This window comes from Cuculus canorus, chromosome 2 (assembly GCF_017976375.1).
Source record: "Cuculus canorus isolate bCucCan1 chromosome 2, bCucCan1.pri, whole genome shotgun sequence".
NCBI lineage: Eukaryota > Metazoa > Chordata > Aves > Cuculiformes > Cuculidae > Cuculus > Cuculus canorus.
In genome coordinates, this window is record NC_071402.1 from 110,534,125 (window position 1) to 110,560,564 (window position 26,440).

The 26,440-nt window shown below is 38.6% G+C and overlaps 1 protein-coding gene across 5 annotated transcripts in view; it reads right to left on the bottom strand.

Moving 5' to 3' along the window:
- Nucleotides 1-26,440, bottom strand: part of ELMO1 (engulfment and cell motility 1) — a 305,172-nt gene that overhangs the window by 108,398 nt on the left and 170,334 nt on the right. The window lies entirely within an intron of this gene.

Below are 26,440 nucleotides of genomic sequence, written 5' to 3' on the forward strand. Positions count from 1 at the left end.
GCTGTTCAGGCTGGGACAGAGAGACTCGGAAAAGAAGCACAAGTCTGCTCATCAAAGTAACAGCCTTCCCCACTCATAAAAGCATGTATCATATTGCCTGTTGAGAACTAAACACCAAACTCTATCAGTCACAAAACAGTATTAGATCAATGCACACACTGAAATGTGAAGCTTTTTTGACACAGCAGATGATCTACCATATTGTATATGGATATACCACAGAGGTAACCAGAGAAATCTAGACAGACAAGCAGATGAAAATGTAACTGATTAAATTTGTTCCTTGAGAATAAACAAAAGGAATGAAAGTAAATGGATCTTCTGTCCTTTGTCCCTTATCCAAGATGGGAGGAAAAAACCAAACACCAAACCTAAACTTCCTTTTTTAAACCAAATACTGGCTTTAAGGAAGGGGGAAAAAAAAGAAAAAAAAAATACTATAATGATCAAAAAAGGGAAAAGTACAGTTTGGCAAGACTTCTGTGAATCTCCTTGAGCAAAGAATGGATTTTCACAGGCTAAGGACTGAAGTAATGATGACCTCGGGGCACATCTAAGCAACCTGGAAACAGAAGGGGCTTTAGAAAAGGACTGAAAAGAATCCTCAATCCCTTCCTAGACCTGGCGGGCCACCTGAGTAGGTTCCATATTTATGTTCTTAAAAAACTAACAAAAAAGGTGACGTTGAATAAGTTCATACACCTATTCCCCAAACCTCTCTGCTTCAGCTTTCACCTCTGCGTGAGAGCTCCTTTGGACTTTTCCAGCACTCCCTCACATGCCTATACAGCAGCATATTCCCTTACTTCAGGATCAAACAGCCACCACTCAGGAAAGCTTCCCTCTCTGCAAGAACAGCAGAATTATTAAGCATTGGGATAAACGGACCCTTTTCCTGAAGCTGGATCACTGTCTGGCACCTGCTTTCTCTCAGGGGAACTGCAGAAATCAGAATTAAGACTCTTTGCAGAAGAATGCGAATGGCTCAGGAGGGCTGACTCTCCACATCAGCTGCAAACACTTGGTCCTGGTACCTCTTCTGGCCACCAAACCACCCTTTCTGCATGTTTAGTTACCTCTGCCACATAAGTGGCTCTGCCATAAGAACATGAGCTGTGCCTAGAACCACTTGAACCCTCAAAGAAAAAGGGTTTATGGTCTTTCCCAACATACTCCAATTATAAAGCAAAACTCTGAAGCTTAATTGTGAATTTGAAGCTTAAATTTAACATCAGATTTACTAAGATCTAATCATCCCTCAGCTATGTAGCAAAGATAAGAGTTAATTTTGGAGCATGGGTTTCATCCTAATCAAATAAACTCCATTTACTACAAAGGATGTGTGGTCAAGGGAGAATTAGTCAAAGCAGAGACTTATATTTATGAGGCACAATTCAATCCCTATAAAAGAATAAAATGCCTCAGGCGTGATTTTCAGAGCACCTTCAGCTTTCATTCATTCTACTGGAGCTGCAAGGGTTTAGCACTTCCAATAATCAGACCTTCCACCTGTAATAATGTCAGAGACACAACAGAATAGATTCTCAGAGGGCACTTGTCTTTAAGTCGTGAAATACTATAATGACGAGAAGAAATAAAATAACACCAAGCAGAAGAATGCAGCCAGTGCCATCGCTGTATAAATCACAGCATGAAACAAGACAATAAACCTCGGCACACGCTGGCCCTCCTGATCCTTTGCAGAGCCTGAGCTTATCACTACTCTTGCTCATAAAAAAAATCAATAAATCAAAATTAATGGAAAGTCTAGGGACTCTCAGAAACTTGATCAATGGTTCTAACCATCAAATTATCTGCTTCATATGATAATCAGCCTCAAACTACATCTACTATGTTGACTGTTCTGCATGCAGAATCAGAGGAACCATCTCCCCCCTCCTCTTTTACTTCTTCTAAAGCTAGGCAATGTACTGCGTTTTATGTCTTTTCAGTCTGAAAATGAAAGAGTAAAAATCACTGTTATTGATATAAACGGGGAAAGTTAGGCTTGTTAGAAAGCAGGATTAATGTCTTAAAGCACAAAACAAATCCCAAGAAAAATTCAAATCCAAATGATTAATAGCTTCCTCAGGATTCCCACCAGCATTCAGACAGCAGAGAAAAAAAAAATCCATACTCAACTTCAAATGTAGTTTTTTGTATGTCTTGAAAACTCTATCCAACACTATACAATTCATTGCATTACAAAATCACAAATGTATTAAAAATGAGTCAAAAATCACAAATGAAGCACAACAGCAGTGTTTACATTATTGTATATCTACAGGCTGCAGCTCAGGTCCTGTCTATGTTCTGCTCAGAGGGTTTAAATATCTAATGAAAGACAAACCTTTTCCCAATACTTTCTTTCTCCTTTTGGCAGGTAAGATGAGAATGAAGAAAAAGGCAATACCGTGTTACTAGTGGTTGCCAGACCACAGTAAGGTTGAGTCACAGTCTGTGGTCTTACCTCCCTCTCTCCAGCCCCAAGCGATCACCTCCAATATCAGAGCACTGCCTGTCTCTGCAGAGTGGGAAAATTTAGACATTGTTTCGTTTTACTAATTAAAAACTTACTGAATTTATTTTTTCACAAACTGCAATATGACTAGTTCTATACTGAAATAGAGGTCCAGCAGTAGATTAATTTGGAGACTTTCTACGAAAAAAACTATGCACAAAAAGCCTGCCCTTAACCTAGCACTCTCTAACCTTCATTTTCATGAGCAGGGACTAACCACATTTAAAAGCACACAACAACACATGCACGGCTGCAAAGCAGGAACACAAATCATCATGATTATTTCATAACATCATCAAGTTTTAATTACGCCTCTGTGAGATCACCTTTGAAAGGCAAGTCACAGATGTCTGGCCTACATAAATCAGGTGAAGATCTTGTTGATTTTCCTTTCTTGGCACAATTTTCGGACCTGTAGATCAATGTGCCATCTCTCAGGAGTCAAGTAGTCCTTCAAATTTCTAGCTGTGTCTTTGAGAAAGAAGCTTAGTTCATTTCTTATCATAAATCGCAATAGCACAAAAGAGCTAATTTCTACCTGGGAATTTAAGTGGTTACTTCAATGTACATTTTTACTGTCTACCCAATACAATTTTGTCTGTCAGTTCATTTCCTAAATTACAACAACGACATTCAAGCACCCTAGACTGTTAGAGTGGTGAGTGTTATGTTATTCCTCTGTGGATTAGTAGAAACCAACAGGAAAAAAAAAATTAAGAAAGGAGAGAGTTATACCTTCATGTTTTACTTCATCTCTAAATGCCTTTTCCTGTGAGAAACAACATAATCCAGTCTAAATTTCTGCTAGCTATATGGAGAACAGTTAGGTATTTGCATATTTGCAAAAGCCTGTCTTGGAAGGGCACAGATTACATGATGATGTTTGACTTGAAGTACAACAGAGATTTAAAATTCAAAGTTGCTGCAGTGAATTGAATACAGACAATAGGGATTTCTGCATGCAAGACAGACTCCTGGAAAGGACAAGTGCACCAGACCAGACACCAAGCTTGTGTGTCACCTCACTGTCCAAAACAATACGAACAAAAGGCCACCAGTTCAACAGAAGCTGGTTGACAACTGCAAATGCTGATTGCATCATTTTCTCACCTTAAAAAGTAGGCTATGTGTATATATTGATAACTAGTTTCCACTTGGAAAGGGGGAAAAAAAGAAGAATATTTTTTTTTTTCTTAAAATTTATTTTGTGCAATACTTGTAAGTAACAGAGATAAAACCCTCTCTTCCTGTAAAGATACAACAGCAGACAGAAACACAGTAATACACCTCCCTAGTCAAGGTACTGCCCTTGATCTTCAGAAACTTCAGCCTTCTTCCTGACTCTGCTGAACCACCACGTTGATACTAGATACTCATCACCCATCAGATCTTTAAAATGGCATACAGCCATTCTGACCTCCACCGTGAACTTCTGGAATTCAAGAATGGAAAAGGTTGTACAGACAGCTTATATTGATCAAATTATTCAGTCAGCCATATACATATGGTCATTTGTTGTTAATGTTGCCACACATAAAGGGATAAACAGACACCTTTGGTGAGGAGTAAGCCCCTGTGCTGAGGGGAGGTATTAGTGGATCCTGTGCACCATGAAATTCATCAAGAAAAGCATCCTGAAAAAGCATCAGTACAATTTTTAGGTGAGGGAAGCAGTGATGAAGAGAAACTGGTTTACAAAGTCCCAGAGAGAGCAGGGTTCAAAAGCATCTCCCTGTCTGAAAGGTACCAGGGATCCATGTGATCCAATCTTCAGAGAGATCCAAGTTTTGTGTTACTGAGCTGCTGCTTAACTCTGAGTCATTTTTCTTCTCCGTTGTTTTCCACAATTTCACAGAATGGAGATGATAATATTTGATCAGAGAGGAGGTGGGTGGAAAGATCCATCCAACTTTCTGAAGTGCACCAAGATCCACAAATGAAGGGCACAATATGGACCTTAGAAATATCATCTCCATTTGGCACAGCCTCCTCTGGGATTATTACTTGCCAGTAACAGAAGACAACCAAAGGGCAACTAATTCTCACTAGCTCTCAGAAGAAGCACGCACTGTAATTTCTGCTTCTCCCTGAAGATGCTATACAGTAAAAATAACTACTGCCATGACCATTTTTATGTACGTAATCAAAAATTCTCTCAGTAACACATGGAGTACATAAGAAAAAGTGTACCCGATACTGCAGAACACAGCAATTGCCAAGTTATCTACACCACTGATGCCTGTAGTTTGCTGGCAATAATTTGAGAGTAAACTTTGGCTACTTTTCTGGCACATGACAGGGAAACAGTGTAATTTAAGGCAAGAAAGGTTACTAGCAATGGCAGTGCAGTAATGAAGTAGTAATATTGCTGCCAGTCCTGTAATTTTTTTTCAGTGCTGTTCAGAAGCCTCAACTGGTATTAGAACAAAAGCCGCTCATACTTTTTACTTTGATTGAGAGAGTAAGATACAAACAACTAAGCCTCAATACACATCAAATAATGCAAAAAGCTAAGCTGTATTTCTTAAATTCCAAATCTAGGTGAATTATGTGAGGGTTTTATTCCACCTGCTTTGAAACAACAAGGGGATAAGGAAGCACACTGCACCACTGAACCGTGAAAAATGCGCCACTGGTTTCTCCAGGGGTGTGGATGCATATGTGTGTATGTCAGAAATGTGATCTCAGATAAGGATATCAGAAGTGAAGCCAAATCCAAAATTTCAGCACCAAAGTAGCATACACAAAATTACTCAGGAAAGCAATGAGCTGATCATGTAAACAGGGCAGAAATGCCACCTCTTGAACAAGGTACATAGCATTTCCAGAGCAACAAAATTATCCACCTAATACAAGAGACTCTCAACAACTTACCTTACCTGATCACATATTTGAATGGAAGAGAAATGATATGAAACTGCTAAATATGCAGGAAAACTACCAGCTCAAATTCCTCATAAAGACATACAGCAACAGTATTTCTCTGAACTGATTAGACTTCTCATTAGGGGAGCTATAGAAAGAAACTGGAAGAAAAGTACATATAAAAGGCATCCTACAGTCTGTAAGCTTTATTTTTTCAAGGCTGAGAATAAATTTCACTATGCAATGAAAAACAAACAAGGATTCCATGAAACCTCAAGTGAGACGAGACACACAGGGATAGGATATTTATGGCACATGCAGCCCCAGGCTCGTTACTAATTTACCCAGATTTGCTTTGAAGGTAACTGCTGCTCTGTTAGAAGCACACCTTCCATCTCCAAGATATCATTAAATAAAGCAGCCACTATTTAAAAATCTGCTTCTCTCATTGTCTCAAATGGAAGTGGTGGAAGAAGAACCCAGACTATTGCAGCAGAAGTCCATGAAGTCATCACCACCATCAGATCTAGTAGTTCAGAGGTGGCATCTGTGCTACATCCATAATGAGGCAGCTGAAAAACGTTATCTGGGCAGACTCACCCCAACACATTCAAAGCTGATGGTAAACTGAAAAAAAACCCCAATGAGGCAGACTGATTTTGTAAAAATAACCCCTTTTGCAACTCTCAATAAATATGGAAACTTCACTGCACCTCTTCTACCTAGAATGGACCTAGACTGAACATCGTGATTTAGAATTGCAAACAGAAAGCCAAAGTGCAAAGAGAGGAGAGTTACTAAAAAGGCTTTTATACACAACAAGGAAATGAAAAAGATTACAAAGAGTTAGCATCACACCGACAACAGTTCCCCATCTCTTTCAAAAGCAGCCTATTTTTATTTGTGATAAAACAGGTGCCAGAAATGAATAACTCTGAAATGCCTCTACAATGTGTCACAGCACACTGTTGGGCAAACAGGAAAGTACTCTGCTTCCCTCTTCACTCCTCCACTACTCCCAGTATAAGAAAACGCCACGGTGATCAATAATAGTAAGAAAATGCAGGTTTAAAACCTGATGGATAAATTGGAATACTATTTTCAGACATGAGGGAGCACTTTATTCGAATTACTCACGCACTTCTAGAAGAAAACTCCTCAAGTGGAAATGGTATGAAAAAAGGCAAGAGCTTGTATTTGTTATTTCAAAAAGGAATGTCTTTTGTGGAAAGAAAAAGACATAGATCTGCAAGCACAGATCTGTGATTATACTCCAGCATATTTACAGTATCCTTGAACAACAATATAAAATCACAAAAAAGTTTAGGTTGGAATAGACCTTTACGATCATCAAAATGTTAACTACTTAACATGATACATTTGCTTCGAGGCTATGAAGTGTTTATGGTCACTTCTAGTAAACATATAGAATAAGAAGGAATTATACATATTGAGCAGAATTCACAAAAGCTTGTTTAACAAGTAGACATACTACGCAAAACCTTCCTACAAAACATAACGCTGCTGATCTGTCAGGTTCCTGAAACCTTGCGAAGCACACACAAGGCAATGACAGTTACACGAAAGCTTAAAAAATGCATTTCTGACAATTTCTAAGCCCACAGACTGTCTATCTACTTGAAGTCCAAATGACACAGATAGTGGCGCTGACAGAAGGCCAGCTAAGCTCAGACCTATCAAAGGAAACACCTTATCGCTTCTGTTACACACTGATACTCCAGTCCCTCCCCTGTTATATCCTTCATCTCCTAAGTCCTCAATGAAACTAGCCTCAACCGTATCTCCAGACAAATCAGAAGAATGACAATAGCAACGGGGGAGGCAGATATTTTCAGAACTTACAAAGAGCAGCATAAAGGCAGTCACTCACACTGTGTAACCACTCTTTTCAGTCCTATAACACCCAGTGGCAAAGTTTGTTCTTAAATGCTGTACTCGAGCACATTTTCTTTTAACTGTTGAATCATTGCAGATGCAGAACACTGAGGGCCAGAGTCAGAATTTTCCAGGTGCAGAGGAGTTAGCGCTTGCCCTGCCCTTGCTTGTGCATCTCCTTGATGTTCCCCCACCACCACACCAAGCAGTACATTTTCATGGCAGGATTGCTGACTTTTCACTTCTTACTCTGACTGTTCCAGAGAGCACCAGCTTATTGTTTCTCTTCCTGAAGGGATTCTTGCTCAAAGGCACACTCTTACCTCTAATTACCCATTTTCTTTATTAGGAAATTACATAGACTGCATTACAGGTTACGGCTCGTGTCTCTCCAAAGACCTTCCAAGAGATACTTCATCAAGAATATACTCTGGTTACTATTCGAAATACAGACCATGCCGTTTTGATTCACAAGAAAGAAGCTGTTCCTGAAAATGAATTCTGCTTTAAATAGGCTGGCTAGGGCTCCATCTGTAAGCAAAACTTAAGCCTATGAAAACCTCCAGGAAAAACACTGCGAACAGTAATCTGGGAAGTCTACAGGTTTTTTAGGTCCCCCTATGCTACCTAGGCAGCTCTCATTCCCCTTTCCTCGCATAAGTCTCCTCATTCAAATAAAATGTTTAAAATTAAAATGCAAAGAAATCATGTGGTAGTTGTTTAAGACAACTAGAGAAAAAAAATTTTTTTTTCCATTTTTGATCTTACAAGTGAGCAACAGCAGAAGAACTGCACAGAGTTAAAACAAATGAGCAGATGGAGAAGCCAACAAACCAGCAGTCAAGCCAGGAAGGAAAAGAATACTTTTTCCTGGTACCAAGTCAATCCTCTATTATAAAAAAAAAGGTTATAACTGAATTACCCATGCAGACCTGTTATGGACCATCCACAAACCCTCTATACTTACCATCAGAGGTGTCCATACATGACATGCCTCCTTTGGTGCACTTTTGTGACAGGCTGTTGGGCCACCTTCCACACCCCTGTGGTAGGGTATAAGGTCAGATGGCAGCCCACTACCTCTGCCTGATCAGTCAGGTTAGCTCCTGGAGTGCAAAAGCTGGAGCAGGACAAATTACCAGTTATCTAGAAAATTAGTAACATACCTATACTTTATGCTAGCTCCTCTGCCATCACAGAAAATGCAACAGAACAAAAGGACTCTAAATTCAATAACTTGCTTTGAGTCAACCACAGTATAGTCTAAATATCAAACAAGGTAAGAGACTGAGACACAGGGAAATATGACATAAGAAAAAATTTACCTGTGGTTAAGGTGATTCACTGTATCATGCATCTTAGAGGGATGGCTGCTCATGTCTCATGTCAGAACTGGTTCGGAACTGTGCTGAAAGTACACTGCTTGCTCAAGGACCAGGAGCTGCACACCTACTAGCTCTCTTTGACTTCTTTGAAAATACGCGCAGTACCACCACTACTACAGCTCTATTTAAGACAACCCACCTTGGCAATGACACCTCTCCTCCCTCTCATTCTGCATCCCTACAGACTCTGTACCTTCTTTAAAATATGCATATTTATACATACAGACACCAAACTGCTAAATAACACTTTTCCCCCCACACTTCGTGAAAGCAAAATGGAAGAAGGAAGAAATCAGCTACTGGATATAAGTTTGTAGGTAAAATCTTATGCAATATACCCCAGGCTTGCAGCACTCTAACTCGTTTATAGGCTACCTGTTATTCCATTCTTTGTCTACCATAGGCAACCAGAAGTGCTAAGTGAGGCAGCGACGACACGGTGATCTGTGAAGAAATGCAAATCTTCCCTTCTCCTCATGAACTCAATCACTATTGGAATCCAGTTGACTTGCTGAGGCAAAGGTCATTAACTCACTGTGAAAACTGCATCTTAGCTATCTAACCATAACCACCTAAACTGTTTACCTACAAATTGTCTTAATTTGTAAATTACGTTTTCAACTATCTGGGCTAGAGTCACAAAGTTAGACTGGTAAAACAAAAATAAAACTGCTGAAGGATATTCTTTTAACATAGGCCAAACTGAGTAATTCACACTCACAAAAAAGGAAACCGGTAATGTGTTAGGGTACAAGATGCTCAGTAAACATTGAGCCTCAGCGGCTGTTAGCATACTTTCTGGAGCTCATCATCATTTATGCACTCTGTACGTGCTAAACATCTTCAAGTGGCTTTGTGAACATTAATCGATCTCAACAAAGGCATTAGTTAACATTAACTCTTCAGATGTCAAACTTAACCTCTTGAAAGACAGGCAGAAAATCAAGTTAATTAAACCACATGCTTAACAACAGAAGCTATATAAACAGTACATTTCCAAGTGGTGAGTTCAGCTCATAAGCTACTTTAATGGAATTTTTTCACTTCACCCACTCATACAAACTCAATTGTTTGATACTACAGCTGCTAGAGCATAGTTTTAGACAGGTAAAACTATTGTGATCAAAAGTTATGCTTCAGAAATGTTTAATTAGGCTGTAATATTGCCCTACTTTATTGCTCTTCCTCATAGTCTGAAACATTAAACCAGCATTTCAATCATACCACTGTAAAAAAAAAAAATGTTTAAACATTGTATTTTAGTTTGGGAAACAGATCTCTTGCTTAAAAGTATTTTAGACAATGCAAACGTTTTAAAAAAGAAATCTTGCTCTATATCCTAGGGTATTTGCATTGCGTATTTATAGATATAATTCATTATAAGCCCAAACCTTTGAGATTATAAAGAAGCTGAGAGAATCACCTCATGATATTTGGTATGAAAAGCCCTTGAGTATAAATGAAGTGAACATGTGGGAGGCTGGGAGAAGAAAGAGGCCCAGAAAACACATTAAGATTTGCTGAGGTCACGTCTTTGTAGAATCAGAACAATAACGGGGAAATCTGCTCTACACTATTATGTCCCTAGTGTTAATAACTGCACAATATTCCCTTGTAGCTTGTTCCATTACTTATCTAGTCTCTAACTTTGTTGTTGTCATTGTTATTTGAGATTAATTTTCTCTTTTGTATTGTAAATCTTTTATTTGTTTTGTCCTTGTTGACTACGAGAACTGAATAAAGTAATGCCTTGAGGTTCCTGAAGACAGTTACATATTTTCTATTACTTTATTCCACCCTGACCATAAGTAATTTTCTTAATTTTTCCTTGAAGGCCTTATTTTCCCAAGTGTATTATCACTCACTCCAGAAATGCATCTGTGTGCATAAGGATCACAGAATAGGAACATACAAATATGAAAATAATGATTTCTCAGAACCAACAACAACCAGTAAAAAAACAGGTAAAAATCTTCAGCTTAAATTTATCTGTTGGACTATGGCTGTATTTGAAAAACAAGCTGAGCTAACCTGCTTAGAAATTCTCTCCTACTACTCCCATTGCAGACATTTAGCAATTTCAGACAGGAAAAATTAAAGTAATCTCAGACAAGACCTCTCTTTGCTTCTGCATTTCAGTTTAAAATTAGTTCTCAAAATTTAGGATTATTGCTTGGCTGTTTTTTTACAAAGCATTATCCCAGCCATGTCTCAAGAGACATTGCATAAAATCCAAGTGCACTAGCTTTGCTTTTGTTAAAATAAACTGGTTCATAACACAAGCTAAACAACATAAATTCATTTGAAAAAATACCATCTTGCCCTCAGAAAGCATTCTTCAATTCTCTTTTGACTGAATCCGTTCAGCTGTGTCATCTGAACGTATAGGTTATTTGCATCAATTTAAAAATTATGAAATAATACATCTGGAAAAGAAAAGTCTTTCCCAGTCTACTGTGACAAGTTACAGAAATAATATTTCCAAACAAACCAAGAAATAATTGAGAATTCCAATGCTTTTTTTGAGAAGTAGCTAAATTTCTCCACCAGCAAGTAGGACAGATTAGAAATTCTGGTTTCAAAATCATCAAGGCCAAAGAAGTAGTAGATTGGCTTTACAAGAAAAAATAAATACCAACTCTTCCCTTTTAAACTTGAGAAAATTAGTAGAAAATTTTCTTATGGTAGATTAAAACTTAGCAGCAAGACATTTTCACCAGCAAAAAATTAAAGGGAGCCTGAACTGAAGCCATTCTAAACCTCTGTGGTTTGGGTTTCTTCTTTGCTTATTTTTAAAACTGGATCCCAATCTGCTTCATTAGTCAGAAATCTCTGTTGAGCCCAAACTGGCACAGACTTTGAAGGTGCGCTGACACTAACAGCTCAGAGAAAATCCCTGTCCTCAGTGGAGACGTGTTGAGCATGAAGAACTATAATAAAATCTGGTCAGCACAAATATTTCTGCTCCTGTTGGAGATAACTTGCAGCAAGACAGCTCCTTGCGGGCAGTGGCAGGTCATAGCTCTGAGTTCTGTTTCTCCAGAAGAGAAATACTCTGATCTTACTATAAAAATCCCCTGCAAGTTATGCCTATGCTGGTAGTCTCAGTGGTGTCTCTCACCACTTTGTGTGTGCATGTAACTGGCAAGGTGCACACTCATCAAAAGCAGGATAACAGAACTTTACTTCTGCTAACAGCTTCTATCTCGCACTGCCCAAGCACAGTATTGGCACTAATCTTGCTCCCACTACCCCAGTGCTCTGGCTGCCCCACCAGCCAGAGCTGGGGGAGCGAGGGAGCCGGTGAGAAGCTGAGGACAGTCAACAGCACCTTGGTTCCAGCAGAGAAGGTGGCACCAGTGCTTCTCCCACTGCTGCAGCCTCTTGTGCACCTGCTTGAGGGACACCGATCATTCCAGTTTTCACAGCAGCCTGTGCTAAAACTGAAGCAGAACATCCTCAGTCAGCAGGTGAGTTCAAATTGGAACTGATTGAAAATGGGCTCAACTGGCTTCTCCTCGTGTTACCTATTTATTAATTTATTTTAGAGAAGGCCAGCACCTCCTCACACAATAAAAGGGGTTTACACTGTTCTTGAGAAGATTTAACAGAGTTATAGACTAGGGTTTTTTTCTTATTATGCCAGAAAAAGATAAGGGAAATTTCTTTCAAAGTAAAATCAGCACAGGCAAGATTTTTAAGCTGTACGTGTGAACTAGAGGTTTTACAAGTCCGAGTCCAGCTGAATCTGTACTCCCTTGCCATGCTCCAGTGCAGGGCCAAGACAAGTGGGTCTGCTGCTGGAGCAGATCAGAGATTTCTGCCACCTCCCAGAAGGAGCAGTGCTGACACCCAGTTTGAGACATAAGGCTGCCCAGCAGACAGGTTGTCTGCACTGCACCCATGCCATGGCACCTAGCCCTGGGGCCAGCAATTGGGCAGCAACAGATCTTGTTCCTGTCACACTGGCAGTTTGCCTTTTGGTGTTTAAACATGTAATAACCACAGCTTCTTTGTGCTTTAAATTTTAAGTTGTCACAGCTACCCACCTGAAGATAGCCCAATTATCTGGCAAACCTACTTCTTTAAAATCTGCAAGAGAATCTGCCTTTATATTAAACATCCCCTTTTTGAAATCATGCCCCTGCTCACAATAGGAGGTAAAGCTTCAGAACAAATTTTGAAGGAAAGTAAGTAAAAACATAGTGAGGTAAATAGAGACTGGAATAAATATTGCCCAGACTCACCAGGAAGGGATCAAATCTGACTCATCTAATCTTCTTTGACAAAATAACTAGTGTTTCTCAGGGGTGAAATGTGGTGGATTTTATCTGCACAGTGGACAGATTAGTTGTGCTGCATCTGACTCGTGAGAAAAGTATTTTGATATAACATGGTGTGCCAGACAGAAAATCAGTAATTCACCTGGAGAAAATGGGATTTGATACCAGAATCGGTGAGGTGGGTGAAGTGGCTGGCCATATACAGAAATGAATAAAAGGAAAAGATTGCTATCAAGCTAAGAGTAGTACTACTGGAATTTCTCAAAAGCCAGTCTCAGGCTCTGGATTTTCATTAAAAACATTGGCACAAACTCTAGGAATGCCTCCAGAAAACTTGCTGGAGCTCCAAGCTGGTGGCACTGCTGATGATATCCTAAGGGAAGATGAGAATGTGATAAAGAAAGGACTTAGAAACCTGTAGAAATCAGAATGGTATGATAATGAAGATTTTGAGTAATAAAAATGATTCCTGCCCTGAGACTCACCAGTTATAAAAGAACAGCAGAAAAAAAGACACCTTGTGTACAGAGCCATCACTGTCACAGAAGCCCCAAGAAAAACAACAGTAATCTTAAAACATAGCCAGAGAAATTCCTAGCGCAGTTCTCAAAGTATCAAAAACACGATACCTGGCACTGGTAGTATACACAAAGTGGAATAACGTCTGCAATTCTGACCACTCATAAACAAAATATGGGGACTTAAATGAGAACAAAGTGCAAAGAAGGAAGGGCTCTCACTGAATGGAGAATGGTATTGGAATGGACTGTAATGACTATGCTGATTTAATCTAGCAAGACGAAGGCCAAAATGAATAGTATAAATACATGGGAGAGGGCAGAGAAACAGAAAGAGGAGACCTATTAAACAAAGAATAAAATTGTTATGAAGGTAAATGGTTTTAAAATAATTCTGAGTGTATTTAGGCTAGAAACTAAAAGGCTTCCAACCCTCACACACATGAAAAGAATAGCAATTAGTATAAGGATGTAGTATATTAAATCCATGAAGTGGATTGGAATTGCAGGTAAACACTGCAATACCCTTTAGTCTTTTGCAACAAAGCCCGCACCTGCAGTGCCACTACTGTAGAGATGGACCAAAAGAAGCACCATCTTCAGTAAGTTTTGCTCATCGGCTATGGACCAGGATATATCAACTGGGACTGAACTGATTCAAGCTCTTTTTGCTAGCACAAGAATCGGACCACACAACTCAGTATACAGTAGGATTAATATTTCCTTTTTTCCTCTGAGAGTGATTGTTTAGATGCTCTAACATATATCACTTCTCATGATAAATCTACCAGTATGTTAGAAACAACTTTGCCCTGAGCACCCACAATTCAGTTCAGCCTTGACAGGAGGAGAAACACTTAGCTATTCTTACAAATAAGCTCTCCACCACTCCAGCAAGACGGTGTAAAGTCAACTCCATCTTTGACTCCCACTGACAGGAAGAAAACACACTTTAGAAATGAGGCACAATGGTTTTTATTATTAAATAGATTACTCAGTATTACTGAATAATGACTGAGATTTTCCTATTAAAGAGATTATCTCTCTGATAAGTCACCGAAGAAATTCTTAACGGTCATTTCTCACCTAAATACCAGATTTTGGAAGCGGTGCTTCATTTTTTAAAGTAAATCTCTAAATTACAAAAATGCAGGTAAATTTTAACCCCAGCCATGCTTCACATAGTGATTAACACTGTCATATCTACTGCTGAATCTACAGGAAACAAGATTCTTTAATTGTGCTGTGAATATATTGTTCACTGCCTAAAGCCACTACCTTCCCCCCACCAAACAATGTTGCTGCTGGGAGTCATTACAGGTCTCCAATCATCCTAAAACTCTTGTCAAACTAAGCTGGGAGTTACCCAAATTTCCCCTTATGGAAAATAACCTTTCAAAGCCAAAAATGGGAGATTTGTTTTTTAACAGAGAGTAAAAGAACACCTGCTTAACATGAGCATCTCCAGAAGAGCTACAAGGTGAGCAAACTAACTCTGATCCAAAGGCAGAACCAAGAACAGCAGTCCAACACATGCCTATGTAATAAATCTCCCTATTTTATTGTACACCCACAGCTTCATGAGAACTATTTTAGCTATGATAGGTTTATTGTCAAGACAAAAAAAAGGACAACTATTATATCGTAAGATACATTTATTTATTGTTGTGAAGCATGTTCTAGACCATTTTTTATTATGAATGGTTCTGATACTCCTTCGCATAAGTCATGATGGAGATGTTCAATTAATGTACCTGCAATTTTGTACACTTTATTGATAGTAACAAGCCAGGCATTAGTGACTCAACCTTTACAATTATGACACAAAATAATGAATGTGTGAGTATGCCTTTCTCTGTCATTGATGATTTCTCAAAGTGATATCTTCCAACCTGCGCTAACAGGGATGTCAGAGGTCTAATACACAAGCAGAGAAAGAGCTATGGAACAATTGTATTGTCAAAGATTAACAACCAACCTTCAGGCTTAAGGAAAAGCTTGCACACTTGAGAGCATTTCCTTTCTGTTTATGACATAATCATAAAAATGTGGCAAACTTGTTGCTAAAAACTTGTCTTACTATTTTTTAAAAGCTTTTTTGCCTTTTGTATCTGTTGGTCTAAAAAACCTTCTCCTAACAAACTTTGCTTTTTTTTAGAATAATGTCTATAATGTAGCATCTTATCTGTGGCAAATACTATAAACCCAAATATCCTGGAAAGAGCTGTTCCTGGACTCGACTGAGTCCCTTCAGAGGGAGATGGAGAACTGGCTGTGCTTGACCTTTCTTCCTTTATTTCTATTTTCAAATAGATTGACAAGAACAAATATTGTTCAAAAGCTAAATGTTTACCAGTACATTTTGCTTAACTGGATTAATCCTATCAGGATGCCTAGAAAAGCACAGTAAACTCTCAAAGGACTTACGAAGTTCAAGGGTGGCAAGAGGTCCTTCCCCCAAAATGACATACAGGTCAAACAATTTAAAACAAACCGCAAAAAGGCCCAGAACACAAACTTCCTGCCAGACCACAACCACTCCCTTTCAATGTGATTAAATGATATTGAAGCAAGGATGCAGAGTATAATAACCTCTGCTGCCCAAGAACGGCAGTATTAATCTATTTATAATACCAGAAGATACAGGTAAAAGCGCAGGAATTTGCAACGACACTTATTTCCATGATAAATGAGGCCTCACCGTTGGTACCTCTCAAGACACTGGATTTCCACTGCACTGTGCCCATTTCCAGAGGAGGAACCTGCTGGCAGGGCTCCCAATGCTCACCCCAAGTCTCTGCGCTTGCCCTGGAACCTGCTTTTCTCCTGAGAGATGATGGCAATTATGTTTTAGGATGAAAAAAATGTAAAGCCAAATGCAGAAGAAGTTACAAGCTCTCGAATCACATTAGTACTGGCACCAGCAACTTTGCAAGTGGTCTGAAGGCACAGAATGTTAACAGGTAATACCTTGTGACAGTTGTGGTACCTATCACAGCCAAAATAGAAAGTCTCTCAGTTACATACAGACAAAACTCCACTAGATCCTACACAAGCAGAGGAGATAACTAGCGGGGCTGTTTGAAAAGCGCAGGGCTGGACCAAGTGAGAGGAGTTTTTTATTAAAGTAATGCAGGTACTTCCGAAATCATGCAAGAGAGAACTTGGGTTTAGCCACAACTAACAAGCACAAGACACAACAGGAAAAAAATCCTAGAGCATCTAGAGCACCCATTTTGCGGCATGAATTCAATGGGAGTGGGTAGAGGAGGTAGTTGGAGGCAGGTGGTGTAGGCGTGTTTGGCTGTTTTTATGCTTCCATCCTCCACTTCAGAAAATAATGATGCATGTATTTACCGTATACAAAACATTTATATGACTTAAACCCTCCTGCTTAAGAAACAATTAAATAAACCCTTATACTGCCCTTCTAGCAGGAACAACTGAACTATTCACAGAAAAGGGTAGAGTATTGCTTCTTAATCAGTCAATATAAAGAAACATCACATGGCACGTGTGAGCATTTACAGTCAAGGACCTGCAACATCAAAACAAAGCAGTTTTAACTATAAAATGACACAGGGCAAACGGAAGGTGATAAATACTTTCTCTAGTTCTACTAGCATTATTGTAGCTCAAGACAGAGTACATCCTGCAAACAAGTCTTCAGTTAGTTTTGAAGAGCCACTATCTGAATCCAAGGTGACTATTCACATAAAAACTTTGTTCTTGTACATAAAGTCAAACAGAGAAGTGACAAGAAGTCTTTGGCAACAGTGTTTCAAAAAGAGCATTAATACATTGCTTTTATGTACTATTTTTTTCACTCTTTGCATATTTAGATTTGATTAAGTATCATGTAAAGTCTGAAGAAGATGAAGCAGTCTTGCACAGACAGTAGTCAGATATTTTGAGCCCTGTATATATCATAGCACAGCACTTTTGGAGGTCTTTCTTAAATGTATAGGACTAATTACAGCAATCCAAGTAAAATCATACAGGCTCAGATTTTGGATTCATTTATTTCTGGAGGAAAAAGTTGCAGTAAAATTGATGCTAGGCCAGTTCCATGATCTGGTTTGCAGACAAAGGGTAAAATTATATAGAGAAAAATCTTCCAGTCCAGAACTCAGTCATATCTTTGTCAACACAAAAAAGAAGATTAAAGAATAACTTCTGAGAATTCTCTACATTATGAACTGAGTAGAACTGGTCAGGATACTATTTTCAGTAGAAAGAATTAATTAAACTTACTTCTTAATTTTCCACGTATTATTTCCTCTACTTACAAAAAAATGAAAATTGATTTAATCTTCCCTTTTTTCACAAATTTTCACAAATTTTGAGGGCAGAACTCGTCTTCACAGAATAAAAGTATGCAAGCCAGATATTTTTAATTGCATGGAATTACCAAATTACCATCTACTTAAGACTACATGTCAATATTGCTGACTTGGGTTTTTTGTTTGTTGCTTGGTCTTTTGCTCGTTTTTTCTTGTTTCGTTTTGTTGTTTATTTTTTTTTTTCTGTCGTGGTGTTTTCCTAAAACAAGGAAAGGGCAGATTTTCTTCTGGAAATGTAAGGTTGATGTGATGGGAGGGAGCATCAAAAGAGCTGTACTGTGTAACTGACCTTGCCTGTTTCTGAGAGGAAGACAAAAACAGTTGATGAGGGTGATTTATCAATCTTCACACAGCTCAGCCATAGGCCTGAGCTGTGTGAAGATCTTATTTATCACTAGTTGACTTGGCCAAGAAGACTTTTGAAAGTATGCATTCTGTAGAAAAAAACCCCAAACAACAACAACAAAGCAAAATAAAAACCAAATCCTGTCTATATCGGGGATCTGTTGTAAACATGTAAGCAGGAGGTCAGGTCAGTTCTTCCAGACCAACCAGATTTCACTTTTATCTGGTGCTGCTCAGCCTTCTTACTGTGCAAGAGCTCTCATTAATCATTTTTGCAGTTCAGTTTTACAAGACTGTTGCATTCCTGTGTCCTTATATCCATAATTTTATATCCGTATATCTCCAATAATGGATAGAAGCCAGGCTCTCTGGGAATCCACAGCCAGGCCAAGGGAATCCACACTTTCCTCTGCATTGCACTGAATGCAATGTTGAAATCTCACGTTTTACGTTTCACTACATAGAAACAGAAGTAAAATGAAGGAAGTTCCAGAATCACAAGTATTTCCTGCCATCAAGGGTTTAGATTTATTTTCTTTTTCCTAGAATTATTACTTTAAACGTCTCATAATAAAAATTGTGCATTTTATAGGTGGCACTCTAGAACTCCATGCTTAGCTATAATATAGAGCAGGTATAAACCAATTAAGTGATCAATGATGTTATATAAAGAAACTCAATAATGTTATAGCAAGAAACTGTCACTTTATTGCACCAACACGCAGCAGATAAAATAATTGATAGTGCCTCAATCAATTGATATAAGGGAAATAAAGTCATTATATGTTGGTACAGTACTACAGGATCAATATATCCTTCTAAACACAAACATCTCTGCACTGCTTGGACATGAATTACCACAAATATCTCCACATTGATATGCCAGTAGGAGAACACTATCATTTAACAACTCTGGCACTCCCCATTAACCCTAACCGTGCCAACCCTACCTCTCTTGACAGCCTCCACTTCAGGATATCTCTCAGTTCCATTGCTTTTTACTCAAAAGACTTGAAGTCACATCTGTGTCTCATGCACTTTCCTATCCACCTTCATTTTTTTTGTGGAAAATTATGTCTATTGGACCTAGAGGCTCATGAAATCGAGCTCATAGTCAGGGAATATGGAAAGTGCCAGTAATTCCCCTGGAACACCAAGCATCCTGCCTTTGTGTATGTACCAGAGAAAAATTTGTCACGTAATGTTAACGTTTACATAACAGATGCCAGCACTGCTTCTTGGTCTGTAATGGCAGCAACATTAAACTTTCATTTAAACTCTAAAATTTAAAAAAAAAAAAATCAATAACATAGAGAAACAAGTATTGTGGAATATATTCAGTAGGATCAATGAGAATTGTCTTCTTGTCAGTTTAAGTCTCCATCTAAATCCCCAAAGCCCCACAGGGATCTTTTGATGTCTAATAAAGTGCAAGATACCTGTAAAGATGTCCCTCACAGTGAAGAAAGAAATCTACTGTATTCAGAAAGCTATTTTCTCTAAATTTTTCAGGAGCTCATACTTCCCTTGTTAAATTGGGTTGATATCAACTCATGTGCCCAAATAATTGGAAGGACAAGTACACATAGACAATCTGATAACAGCAAATTGATTTTCTTAAGAAGAGACTGAAAATAATAAAAAAAACCCTCTGGCTTTGTACATGTGGAATAAAATTAAAAAACAGTAACCTAAAAGACTAAAATTTGAAAAGGCAAAAAAATTTAAAAAAACACCAAACCCAAATGCCAACAAAAAGAATTCTGTTCAAAAATAATGGCGTTAAAGCAGCATCATTTCTTAAAGCAAACAAAGCAAGTAGTAAAAGACATCAGTTTGTGTTGTGTTGAATATCTAAAACAGCACAACATGGAGTGAAATCGATCATGATATGCCAATGAAGCAGGCTCAGCTGACGTAAATCATCAATCTTGGAGCTGTTTCTATGGATTCTCAAAGAGAAGCTGGTAAATGCAACAGCATCAATGAATACCTGCAATGACAAACAGTAGTAGTATACTTTCACTGCAGAAAACAACTGCCCCATATTCTGGTTGCTTTCTTTAGCTACAAGAATCTTACTATTCTGCACACTGATACTCTCACAGTTCTTGCCAACTCCTATTTTACACCTCTAGCAAGGCAGTATCTCTTTAGTCTGAAAAGAAAAGGTTATTTTTAACTTGGAGATGGCAGAGAAAGCTACCACTCTGATAGGTAAAAGCAGAGATTATTTGATATACATGGTCTCTGAGAGCTATTAAGACACATCCTGCATAGTTGGCAGTCCCCAGTCTGTCCATATTATTTTTAAAATTACTCAATCTGCTTAAAATACAGTAAACCCAAAGTATTGTAACATGACAAAAAGACCTCAAAACTGTTTTAAATCTTACATTGGTTAATGGCAAATAAGATTCTTCAACAGAGTAACTGAAAAAAAGCAATTTAGTGCATTACAGGTTCTTCCCTGATTTAGTATCAGCAGGCCTTTCTTTTAATATATAAATAGGAAAGATTATGCCTGTATTTTCTTCAGATGTATTAAGATACATGCAGAAACACAGGAGTAAATAGACTGCAATCTCCATTGAGACAATGGAAGAACTTCATATGCAAATTCAAAGAAGGAAACTGGATTTTGTCCCATTAAATAGGGCTGTAATAATTCAGATTCTTCACCCCAGATGTCTCAGAGACAAACACTAAATTAAACCCTAAACCAGACACAATCTTTAAGTTTTCCAGGACTGCAATAATTGAAAATCTGTATGGCACTTCTTTTCCCAAGCTTGTAAAATAAAACCCTGCAGCTTCTACAGCATTTGTTTTCCTTCTGTAACATATGAGACAACACAAAACAGACCCCAAGGAACATATCATATACCTTGTTTTAAAAGATAGCTCATATGCTATGATGTTCAGCCAAGTTTCTTTTAAAGTATATCTATTCCTTTTCCAGAATTCCAGTTTGAGCCTTTCCAGAACCTTGTGATGTAGCCTGAATCTCATTATATTGCTGTGTACTCTTAGATCATTAGATACGTATTTGACTTTTGATTTCCTTGGACCCTCATACCAAAAGAGAGAAGGATCAATTCATCAAAATTTATAGAAGTTGCACAGAATCCCAAATAAATTACTAACAACCTACTCAGGCCTTCCATATTTGTATCCCACAACCTACATATTTAAAGAACTTAGTTGCTCGCTTAATTTTTGTTTCTCATAAGCAGACAATTAAAAGGGCAACATAACTTCAGAGCAGCTCTAAAATGTCTGAGCTGACTCATTTGAACAAGCCTAAAAAAAGGACATGAACTACTTCTTTCATAAATATTTAAAAATAGTAATAGTTATTTGGCAAAAGGTTAACACATAAAACCACTTATCGAAAGTAGGCTGCATACATCCACGCTTCCCTGTCAGAAGTATAAGCAATGAACTACAAATTTAATGAAGACAGAAGTTCAATGAGCTGATATGCTTGTCTGGTACACTGATTAAGATCATCTCTCAATTGCTATTTCAAGTCTTGCTTAAAGCAGTATTCAAAGCAAGGCATCCAGGCTTCTGCATCGCTTGCCCAATGCAAATTCCCTGGCATTTTTAGGAAACAGGCTGTGTCTTTACTGCATCTACATTCACACACTTCTCTCTCCACTTTGTGTTCCAATGGTGATAGCCTCTGATACAAGACATTGTAGATTCTATAGAGTGAAAATACTCATCCGGTTGGAAAGATGCCAAATTTTGGAAGCTCCAGGGTATATGGGGGAATAACAAAGGATTATACTCCAAAGTTCATATGCTTAAACAAGTACATTCCTTTAAGCCACCACAGTTTTCTCCTAAGTCTGCATTTGGGGCACCACAATGCCATTCTGACTGTGCTGGAGTCCAAATGAGAGACACTGACTCCTGAAGTCCATCTGCTGCTGCTCTACAGAGAAGTATTTCAGACACAACACATGCTTTCCCACAGTGTCTGGAGAGCAGTACTCCTGACTTTGCGGTTGGGATGAGGCTGTACCGGATAGTTAAGCTCTACATCACCTTTCACGCATATGATTATATGCTGCATTGATTCTTTTGCCATTAAGTGTATGAGATTGCCCTGAGCATATTTTCTATCTGCGTCACTACCCATTTTAGGCCATGATGAAGACAACACCCAATGGGTCCACTGTGCATCAGTTCATCGGGCACACTAAAAAGTGGCAAAAAACCTGGCCTATAGTGGTGTCATAGTTTAGTCCCATCTGGCTTGACTGTCAACTAGACGAGAGCAGTTGTGTCTCCAGTTCCACTCCCCTCTACATCCATGGAAAGAAGAAAGGGAAATGAAAGAAACTTGTGTGTTAGAAACTAAAACAGCTTTAATGAAACAATAATAATAAAGAAAACACTATTAATAGGAAACCAATAAAGCATACACAAATATACAAAATCAACCCCCCCTAAATGACTACGTCACCACTGATGCTGAAGAGCAGGCATGGGAAAGGTCCCTGGTTGGACTTGGAGGCAGGAGGGTGCTGGATTGAGGAACTGAATTCAGGAATACACAGATACAGGATCAGTGGCAAAAAGACAATGGAGTTCTTACTGGACGTCAGCCATCAAAAGAGAGGGCCTGGCCTTTGTGATTCCTCAGTTTTCTAGCAAATACAACATATATGGGATGCAATACTGTTGGTCAGTTTGGGGTCACCTGTCCTGTCCACTCCTCCCCTGCAGGTGCGAACCTTTTTCACCCTTTTCACTTATGTCATTCCACCAACTTGAGAACGGCCTGGGTTTCTATAGGGGTAGATGCAAGCAATGGCCTTTCGTCACACCAATGCCCCATTACTTCAGTGATATTCATACATTTTAAGTATTATCACTTCTAGAGACAAACTGTCTGAAAGCATGCAGTTAACTTTCAGATAATGAAATTACTTAGACAAGGCTTAGCTGAAAGTTAGAAAATAATTCTGCTTTAGCTCAACCGGAACAGGTGGTTTTTGTTGGCTTTTTGTTTAAGAGAGATTTTATTTTGTCACTTCTTTTCGTTCCCATGAAACATAAGATTTAACATAACAAAGTAGAAGGCTATTTGTTGGTGCCAGTAGTGAGCTCTAAAGACCAAAACAGTCAGTTTCTCTTATGTTGTCTTGACCCCTGTACTAAATGAATATTAGCAAAACAGGTGATGGAATTCTATGTGTAATATGTGACCATAATAGAAGATATATTGAAGAGTAATAGCTATGCAACATAATATTTTATGTGCTATCAAGCTCTCCTATGAAACCTCAGATAAAGTTAAATAACTGAAATCAAATGTAATGATGCAGCCCATGGGACTATCTTACAAGTGTTCTGAGTACAGAATACTCATGAGTTCATGGCCTGTTGCTGCAGTTTAGCATTTCTCAACAGTGATAAGCAATTATCATTGATGTAATGTTGCTTCTTAAAAGCACTTCTAATAAGACGATGTGAGAGCAAACTCAAGTGGACTATGATTTCACTGGAACGAGGGGTTACATTAGTCACCATTTTCCTCTACATTTTATAAACCATCTGGAGAATGACTACAATTGTAATGATATTTCCCCTAATTATGGATTCAGACAATTTTTCATGTCCCTGACTGCCAGCACTGCTCAACTTCACAAAAAAAAATCAGATTCCCTAGATAATATTTCGATTGTTAGACATCAATGAGAGGTGCAATTTTAAGGGCAACTCTACCTGACCTTACTCTGACTAGTGATTGAGAGGATGGCTCTGGCTTTGCTACTGAAGCCATTTGCCTCTGCTAGAGTAAGTTGAGGTGTTGCGCATGTCTACACAAACCATATCTTCATGCAAAGCAGAAGAAGGAATAATGCAGTGACAACTTTAACAGCTTAAAAGCAGCATTTTCCTGGAACTTTAGTGAAGACAGAAACAGCCACGCAAGAGAAGAAAAAGAAGGGGGAGAAAAAAAAAAGCAAACTTGAAGTATACTGCTGTATTCAAGTATTTAACTTCATTGTCTGATTCGCACCTACATTTTCAGCGCTTTCTGAAAAGGTCCTCCTAAAATAATTATGCACATCTCCTCTACATTTAAATGAGAAGGCAAACTAATACTTTTGCCTGAAGGGACAAGTGTGCCTGCCTCAGCTTAGTCTGAGGTAAAGAGATAGAACTTCTCCCTGTAGGCCTTTCAAAGAACTTAAGAACTGGTGTGCTCTATTTAGGTTTTAACAGTGAATGCAGATTGATGAAGCAATTTTAAGGTGCATAAAGATGAGGTGTCACGTAAATGTCTAAACATGGCACGCTACAGGTAGCTGTTTTACAACCTCTGCAGCTTCCAAATATGTAAGCTAGCACTGAATTAAGAAAACAGACTCTTAATCTTGGTTAGGTTAAGAAGTGGTTCTCCTGAACTCAGCTGGACAGCAAGGCAAACTGCTTTTGCTGAATTAGCACTCTCAAGTTTCTTTTAGTGGAGCTGATTGAAAGAGACACTTTTCACATTCATACCAGAAAGCAAACACAGCAACTTCAGGGAACTTGCCTTGCCTAACTAGTTAGGATAGTTCTTGGAATACAAAAAAAAAAAAAAACCTCAATAAGCAAAGGAGATGAAAATAAGCACTAACCAGTTAATTTTTTTTAACATATAGAAAAAGAAAATTCCTCCTTTCCTGCCTTTAAAAATACAGTCTATTCACAATTTGTTTAATCTCATTTCTCAAGTAAATTATTCAAGGTAGTATCACCATACAGAGAGAGCAAGCCATTATTATTCAGCTCTTATCCTTGCAAGATGTGTCCAAAGAAATAAACAGTATTCTGAAGTGTAGCTAAACAAATGGTTTTCATAGCAATTCACAATTTTATTTCCAAATCCTTCTCTTATTTCACCACTTAGCTTGATTAACCCATGGGGAAAAAAAACAAGCAGAACATGCCCTTTTATGTTTTACCCCTCCTTCCTTACAGTTGTGAATCTTCCTGGGCCTTGTAAGAAACCGAACACCCCAATCTAGCTTAAGATTCTTATGGTCTTTCAGTAACCTATGCCAAAGCTCATTCACACAGCTAGAAGATCACTGTTTACTCTCACCAAATGACTCTATCTTTAAAATGATTTATTAGACTCCACCTTGTAGCCTTTTCCTTACTAAAATGTTCTCCTAGAACTGCTTATCTGCATGCTTTTTCTGTTTTGTGTTCTGTCCTTTAAGGAATAGGGAGGAGGGAAGAGAATAAACTCCATAATTCAAAGCAAAATCTTATCCAAGGCCCTCAACACATCCTCATAATCTTCTGTGCAGAGCCTCCACTCTGAGTCCCTTGAGGACCCAAGTGATTCTAAGCACTGCTTCTAACTGTAGTTACCAAAGACATATTTCCTCCACTAGTTTTCTTCTACACCCCTTGGCTCATTGTGCCTTTTAGACTTGGCTCCGAGCATGGCAGAGCTCACTGAAAGTTGCCTGGAGCAGAGTCAGGGCACTTCTTTGGATGAAGTCTTTGTGTGTCAACTGTCCTTTAAGAATTGGTAAAGGGGAGGGAGGTCCATGATACCTTTTTATTCTAGTACCAATGCCTCTGTGCCAATATTGCAATAGAATTGGGCTTTTAAGTGCAGAGAAAAGCAACCAATATAGGTATTGACTACAAAAACACCAAATGGGAAGAAACATCATTGACCACTTCAAAAACCACTGACACAGGAACCGAAAGGAAGATGTGGGCTTTGGCTGATGACTCTGTGCCATCAATTCATATGTAACACAAAATATAAAGAGCCTTCTGAAGCCCAGGAACCAGACAGCATAAGCCTGCATGAGCTGACACAATTCTGTATATGTACAACTCCAGTATCAAGCATTCATGATGACAACATCAATCCTCTCCTGGGGCTGCTAAGCTTTGTTTGAATGACCCTACACAGCTTTGAACCCAAGCCTGGCCTCATGTCCCTTGGCACTAACAATTCACAGGACACTGGGAGAGTTACTGCCCTGGCCCTGAATTACTTTGGAGTTTTAATGGCGTGACAGTATGTCTTACTAAAAGCCCTAAGAAAAAATACCAGAACCTCCACTGATTAATTACTTGAAAGATTTCACATCAAAATTTACTGGCTCACAAAAAGGTGGGAATGATGGGACTTATTATAATAAAATCTAGGCAACTGTAACCTTCATTGCACCTTTTTTAAATGTGCCTCAATTCAGTTAGAGCTGAACGAGAAGCAGGCCCCCAACCACCAAGATTTGATTCAAAGAAT